The following is a 7693-nucleotide window of genomic DNA, read 5'->3' as shown; positions in this document are numbered from 1 at the left end:
TCTGATAGGCTAATTGACATCATTTGAGTCATTTGGATGTGTACCTGTGGATGTATTTCAAGGCCTACCTTCAAACTCAGCGCCTCTTTGCTTGACATCATGGGAAAATCAAAAGAAATCAGCCGAGCAATTTCCAAACGCCTGAAGGTACCACGTTCATCTGTACAAACAATAGTAAGCAAGTATAAACAGCATGGGACCATGCAGCCATCATACCGCTCAGGATGGAGACGTGTTCTGCCTCCTAGAGACGAACATACTCTGGTGCGCAAAGTGCAAATCAATCCCAGAACAACAGCAAAGGACCTTGTGAAGATGCTGGAGGAAACAGGTACAAAAGTATCTATATCCACAGTAAAATGAGTCCTATATCAACATAACCTGAAAGGCCGCTCAGCAAGGAAGAAGCCACTGCTCCAAAACCGCCATAAAAAAGCCAGACTTTGGTTTGCAACTGCACATGGGTACAAAAGATCATACTTTTTGGAGAAATGTCCTCTGGTCTGATGAAACAAAAATAGGACTGTTTGGCTATAGTGACCATCGTTATGTTTGGAGGAAAAAGGGGGAGGCTTGCATGCCGAAGAACACTATCCCAACCGGAAGCACGGGTTGGCAGCATTATGTTGTGGGGGTGCTTCGCTGCAGGAGGGACTGGTGCACTTTACAAAATAGATGGCAACATGAGGGAGGAATATTATGTGGATAAATTGAAGCAACATCTCATGACATCAGTCAGGAAGTTAAAGATTGGTCGCAAATGGGTTTCCAAATGGACAATGACCCCAAGCATACTTCCAAAGTTGTGGCAAAATGGCTTAAGGACAACAAAGTCAAGGTATTGGAGTGACCATCACAAAGCCCTGACCTCAATCCTATAGAACATTTGTGGGCAGAATTGAAAAAGCATGTGTGAGCAAGCAGGCCTACAAACATAGCTCAGTTGCAACAGCTCTGTCAGGAGGAATGGGCCAAAATTCACCCAACTTAATGTATGGAGCTTGTGGAAAGCTACCCAAAATATTTGACCCAAGTTAAACAATTTAAAAGCAATGCTACCAAATACTAACTGAGTGTATGTAAACTTATGACCCACTGGGAATGTGATACAAAAAAATAAAAGCTGAAATAAACCACTCTCTACTATTATTCTGACATTTCACATTCTTAAAATAAAGTGGTGATCCTAACTGACCTAAGAGGGAATTTTTACTAGGGTTAAATGTCAGGAATTATGAAAAACTGAGTTTAAATGTATTTGGATAAGGTGTATGTAAACTTCCGAATTCAACTGTATATGATTGGTGTCTTGTGAGGTAATTGGAGGAAAAACCGCATGGGAATTTTCATCCTTATCTCAGGTAGCTAAAGGCATTGCAGATGCTCTTTATTAGAGCTCTGATTGGTTATGGGGAGTTGTTCATCCAGTCTCCCATTGGCTGCCATGTCCCAGACACTTGCTTGGCTCCTGACAGTTTGGAGCATGTCTCGAGTTTCATAGATTTCTTTGGCCGCAGGCAAAAGAAATTGAGACGCGAAGTAAACACACTAATGGTTTTACTGTATGAGTCTTGGTTGTTTTCGCAGATTGCAAAATCACCTTGAGGTGTGCATGGCCTAGACTACAGAGGTGAACAGGATGGCATCTGGTATGGGTGTGGGCTTCGTAGAGAGAGTTCTCTTGGACACCAAAACAAAAAAAAACGCTTTAGGTCTGCTAACGGAGAACACTCGAGAAGCCACTACTTCTCAGTGACACATGTTGGAGTTTAACTGTTGTTTTGTCTGGTTGGCTTGGAGTTTTCACTCTTGGGGTATTTCAAAGAACTCTGTTTCTGTGACAAAGTGGTGGTGAAGGGGGATTTTGGTTCTCATTTTGCCTTTACTTTCTGTTCCACTAATTATTTTCTTATTTTGCAATATAACTTGCCTCAGGCTCTAGTAGTCACCACCTCTCCCATTCATGTTTTTGGTGTGTCACAGCAAGTCAATCTCACAAAACATTGTATAACTTTGTAAGAAAAACAGAACTCAAAACCTAGATAAGTCTTATAAGTCTTGAACTTGTATTTTTAAGAGAAAGGACAACTGAACAACTGAGGATGTTTATGACAAAGCTGACGATGTTGCCTTTTGTATGTGTTTGCTTAATGAAAATTCCTGAAGGGTGAAATCATTGTGATGATGCCTTACTTGCCAGTTCATGTTCATCAAGAGTTTCATGATTATAAATCCAGCATGACCCAGAGCTCTGGGAAGTGCTGTGCATGCAGAGTGCATGTGGCAGCCCATGTGAAACTGCTCTCAGCCAATTGCATTGCAAGTGATTTAGCTCTCTGGCCAATCAGAAACGAGTTGAGTCAGCATGTGAAATAGGAAGTCCTTGGTGATGGCAAATATCAGAAACCAATGTACTTTAGGAGAGACTCTTTCCCTCTGGCTGTTATCTTAGAACATCTGTACGTGGAATATATAGTGCCTTGCGAAAGTATTCGGCCCCCTTGAACTTTGCGACCTTTTGCCACATTTCAGGCTTCAAACATAAAGATATAAAACTGTATTTTTTTGTGAAGAATCAACAACAAGTAGGACACAATCATGAAGTGTAACGATGCCCATATGCGCATGTAACAATATGTGCTGTTGGTACTTGTATAGGCTACTTTGTATTTACAAACATAAAACTTTTGTTGTGTTTGATTCAAAACCAAGAATAGCCTCTCCTCCTCTCAATGAAGGCTGTTTTATTTTTGTCCTGCCCAATGTAATCAAGTAGGCTAGTCAAGTCCAACCACTTGGAAATACATCTTCATCAACAAAGCTTTAATAAAAGACAAAGTTTGAGAGGGGAAAAACAGTGAGAGGACAGTCCTTTTTTTACCTATATATTGTAGGCAGGCTTACATTATTTTCACCATGTTTAGACATGCGTAAAAAAAAACTCCATGATGTAGGCTACATGTGTCCATGTCCATCATGAAACAAGAGATGAGGATCTCGGTAAATACTGGTGAACCTCGTATTTATAAGTAATTTTCCTGTAACAAAGGTTTGTTTTCCGTTTCATATTTTTTAAACCCAAGCCCTCTGTAGGTTACCCTTCGCCTAAGCCTACTTTAACGAAGCCTGGTTCAACAGCGATTTTATGATATCATTACATTTTACATTTATTTATTGTTGTTGAAAAACTTCAAAAACACAACAGATTGCTGTTTTTTTTGTAGAATTTGACTAAAACCCAGTGAAATGATTCACTGTCCTGATTCTTATGGGGATAACATCCATGGTGCGCATGCAATGCAACTTCTGGAGAACTGGGAATGCGATCTGTATGTTGGTTCCAGTATATACAGTGTCCTCCTGAGGATGGCACCCTAGGTAGATATGAACAAAAAAATGCTGTGAAAAAAATGTCATTGTTGTTTATCAGCTTGATCTTACACTCAAAATATCATATGAATCTTAAATTTAGTTAAAATTGTTCAAATAAGTTTTTTTTGTATACTGTAGTTTAATTTCTTGGCTCTCTGTATGTGTCCTAGTGTAAAGAGAACTCACCCCGTAGCACTCACATCTGTAGCCATGAAATACTTTGAAAGGCTGGTCATGGCTCACATCACACCATCATATCCCAGACACCCTGGTGGGCCGCCCCCAGGTGGTGAGGGTAGGCAACAACACATCCGCCACACTGACCCTCAAAACGGGGGCCCCTCAGGGGTGCATGTTTAGTCCCCTCCTGTACTCCCTGTTCACCCATGACTGCTTGGCCGTGCACGTCTCCAACACCATCATTACGTTTTCCAACAACACGACGGTGATAGGCCTGATCACCGATGACGATAAGAAAGCCTAGAGGCAGGAGGTCAGAGACCTGGCAATGTGGTGCCAGGACAACAACCTCTCCCTCAAAGTCATCAAAGGAGCTGATCATAGACTACAGGAAATGGAGGGCATGGGCATCCCCCATTCACTTTGACAGGGCTGTAGTGGAGCTAGTCGAGAGCTTCAAGTTCCTCAGTGTCCCCATCACTAAGGACCTATCATGGTCCAAACACACCAACACAGTCGTGAAGAGGGCACGACAATGCCTATTTCCACACAGGAAGCTGAAAAGATTTGGCATGGACCCTCAGATCCTCAAAAAGTTTTACAGCTGCACCATTGAGAGCATCTTGACTGGCTGCATCACCGCTTTGTATGGCAACTGCTTGGCATTCGACAACAAGGCGCTACAGAGGGTATTGCATACCACCAAGTAGATCACTGGGGCCGACCTCCCTGCCTTAAGGACCTCTATCCCAGGCAGTGTGAGAGGAAGGCCCTAAAAATTGTCAAAGGCTAAATAAAGGACATAGAATGCCCACCCAAATCACACCCTGACCACACCTGTGACAGTACCCCCCCCCCCAAAAAACAAAAAAATAAATAAAGGTGCGGACTCTGGATGGACATCTATCTATGGTGGCAGCTCTGGTGCGGGAACGTAGCCTCTGGATCACCCCGCATTGGTGGCGCCTCTGGCCACCGACCCCGGACTGGGCACCCTGGTTGCGGGCCCCGGACTGGGCACCCTGGTTGCGGGGCCGGACTGGGCACCCTGGTTGCGCGCCACGGACTGGGCACCCTGGTTGCGGGGCCGGACTGGGCACCCTGGTTGCGCGCCACGGACTGGGCACCCTGGTTGCGCGCCACGGACTGGGCACCCTGGTTGCGCGCCACGGACTGGGCACTCTGGTTGCGGGCCCCGGACTGGGCACCCTGGTTGCGGGCCACGGACTGGGCACCCTGGTTGCGCGCCACGGACTGGGCACCCTGGTTGCGCGCCACGGACTGGGCACCCTGGTTGCGGGCCACGGGCTCCAGGCTCTCTAAGGTCAGGGAGTGACATCTTTGATCATCTTTTCATACTTTTTAACTCTGCATTGTTGGAAAGGGCTTGTAAGTAAAAAATTCACAGTTAAGTCTTCACCGGTTGAATTCGGCGCAGGTGACAAATACAACTTTAGTTTTGATTTGATTATTTGTGTTCCCTATAGCTTTTCTGGAACAGAAGTGGTCAGTCATTTGACAAACTGTTGGAAAGGATAAAATGCATTATTCATGTTACAGTGATATTGAACGGAGATGATGGTTTAAATTGAACTACTTCACATAAACCTGACAGTCATGAAGCTTTATGACTTGTTATAACATTTATGAGCCTTTATAATGTGTTATTATTTTAAGGATTCCTGTATTATACAGTATGTTATGTCTCTCTCTGTAGCAAATTGTTGTACTCAAAATGGCTGTTATTTAGTCAGGAAGTCATACATGCTGATAACAAGTCTTACAGTGCATTATAAATGGATCATAATATGTTACACCTGTCGGTGTTAAGTATTGTGTTGTGACCGAAAGCTTGGCCAGCATTGTAAAGCTGAGAGAAATACCCAATGTTCTCTTAGCCGTTCTCTGTGACCAAACAAGGTTACTCTGTCTGCTGCAATGCTCTCCTTCCCTGCTCAGTGCTGCTCTGGTATGCCTTGACTACTATGGCATGTGCTTCAGGATTTCCTGACACACGTACACTTACACTGGTCTCTTGCCAAGATATGTGCAGCCGGTCTTCTAGGAAAAAAGGAAATACACCCCATCCAGTTTCCACACTTGACCAGGCTAGTAAACTGCAGTGGTGTAAATTACTTCAGTAAAAATACATTAATGTACTACTTAAGTATTTTTGGGGGGTTTCTGTACTTTTACACGTTATATTTTTGGCAACTTTTACTTCACTACATTCCGAAGGAAAATAAGGTACTTTGTACTCCATACATTTTCCCTGACACCCAAAAGTACTTGTTACATTTGGACAGGAAAATTGTCTAATTTACACACTTATCAAGGGAACATCCCTGATCATCCCTACTGCATCTGATCTAGCAGACTCACTAAACACAAATGTGTTGTTTGTAAAATATGTCTGAGGTTGCCCCTGTCTATCCATCGATTAAAAATGTTTTAAAAATTGTGCCGTCTGGTTTGCTTAATATAAATAATTTGAAATTATTTACACTTTTACTTTTGATACTTAATTATTTTTAAGTCTTTAAAACCAAATACTTTTAGACTTTTACTAAAGTCGTGTTTTACTGGGTGATTTTAACTTGAGTCAATTTCTATTAAGGTATCTTTACTTTTACAAAAGTATGACAATTCAATACTTTTCCCACCAATGGTAAACAGTGGACGCTGAAGCTACTGTAGTAATAGTTAATTTTGCAGCTAACTTTCAGTCTCTGACACACTGACACAAGAATTGTGCCCATTGTGTGGTTACTGTATGTTGGTCACTCTTGAATCAGAGTTTGGAGTCCTTGGTGTATGTCGTTCTCTTCAGTAATCGTTCCATATTCTGAAACAAGCAAGTATGATACAGTTAATAGAATATTACATTTTGTGGGAAGATTTGCCAGGATGACACTCAGTTAACACAAATTACAATAATGATTCTCTGTAATTCTATTCACTTTCGGAATAGCTTTGGAAATAAGCCTCATGTCAACTTTTGTTCATCATCAAAAGGAAAAACAAGATCATGTTACCATCCCCTGGATTGGAAGATGTGTTCTAACTTTCCTTTCCGCAAATATGCACAAAATTGCAACAGACTATCGTGCCCTTGTTCTAAATTTGAGTATTGTCTCATCACAGAAAACCCTCTGATGGTATGAAACCATTATACTCAACTCAGTATTCACACTCTCTGGTTTCTTTTTTTGGGCTTCTCATTGGCTCAGCCACTTGATCACTCACATTGTGATTGGTCATATCGGTTGTTCACGAGGGCTACCATTCAGTCAGTGCGTGTTCACCACACCCTGCATCAGACACCCCTGCCCTCCCACTTGTGGATTTCCTGTTTCTGTTCTAGAGGCCTGAGTCAAGCAAGCCTTTGTCTCTTCTCTCCTCCTCCTCCTCCTCCTCTCTGTTCTACTTTTATTACAGCTGGTTAAGAGAATCCAGGCCACCATGTGTTAGCTAGCTGCTAAAGGAAACAAAAAGCATCTCTGATCAATTATAGACCTGCTTTTACAACTATTAGGCTTAGGCACCGCTAAAAGACCTCCATAAAACCAGGGCACACAATATATTTGAATATAACATGGTTTACAATAGATTAATGTAAAAGACTGATATATTTGTACAAATATTTAACATATTTATTGTAAAAAGAGGGGTAGAGCGTGTGTGAGTAAAAATGACGTGTAAGATAACAATGAAGCCTGGTCTGTGAAAGAACGCCATAAGCCATCACACTGGCCGGGCAAACAATTTCTGTCTCTAAAATCTCTCATCAAACTTTGCAGTCTTCCTTTCTGTGCCTCTCTTTCATGTTCCCAAGGGAGAGCATGTCCTGATAAATGCAAAGGCTTACTTGGCGTGTTGGCTTTACATTACATCACAGTCCTGTTCGACAAGTTTGACTATTGACCATTCTAAATACAGACCCCAGACTACCCCTCACACCTTTTTCACCTATAACAATTTGCCGGACAAATGAGTGACGTAGTCCTACTGTATGTTAACTTGACCAACATTTTGTCAATCCAGTTTCGTTAACTAAGTTGACACAGGCATTAGATAACTAGAGTCACAGAAGCGCCAGTATAGGGTAACTGTCTTTCTCTTATGCAAGCATGGATCCTTT

Source organism: Oncorhynchus gorbuscha, linkage group LG09, assembly GCF_021184085.1.
Source record: "Oncorhynchus gorbuscha isolate QuinsamMale2020 ecotype Even-year linkage group LG09, OgorEven_v1.0, whole genome shotgun sequence".
Taxonomy (NCBI): domain Eukaryota; kingdom Metazoa; phylum Chordata; class Actinopteri; order Salmoniformes; family Salmonidae; genus Oncorhynchus; species Oncorhynchus gorbuscha.
Note: the sequence above shows the minus strand (reverse complement) of the source record.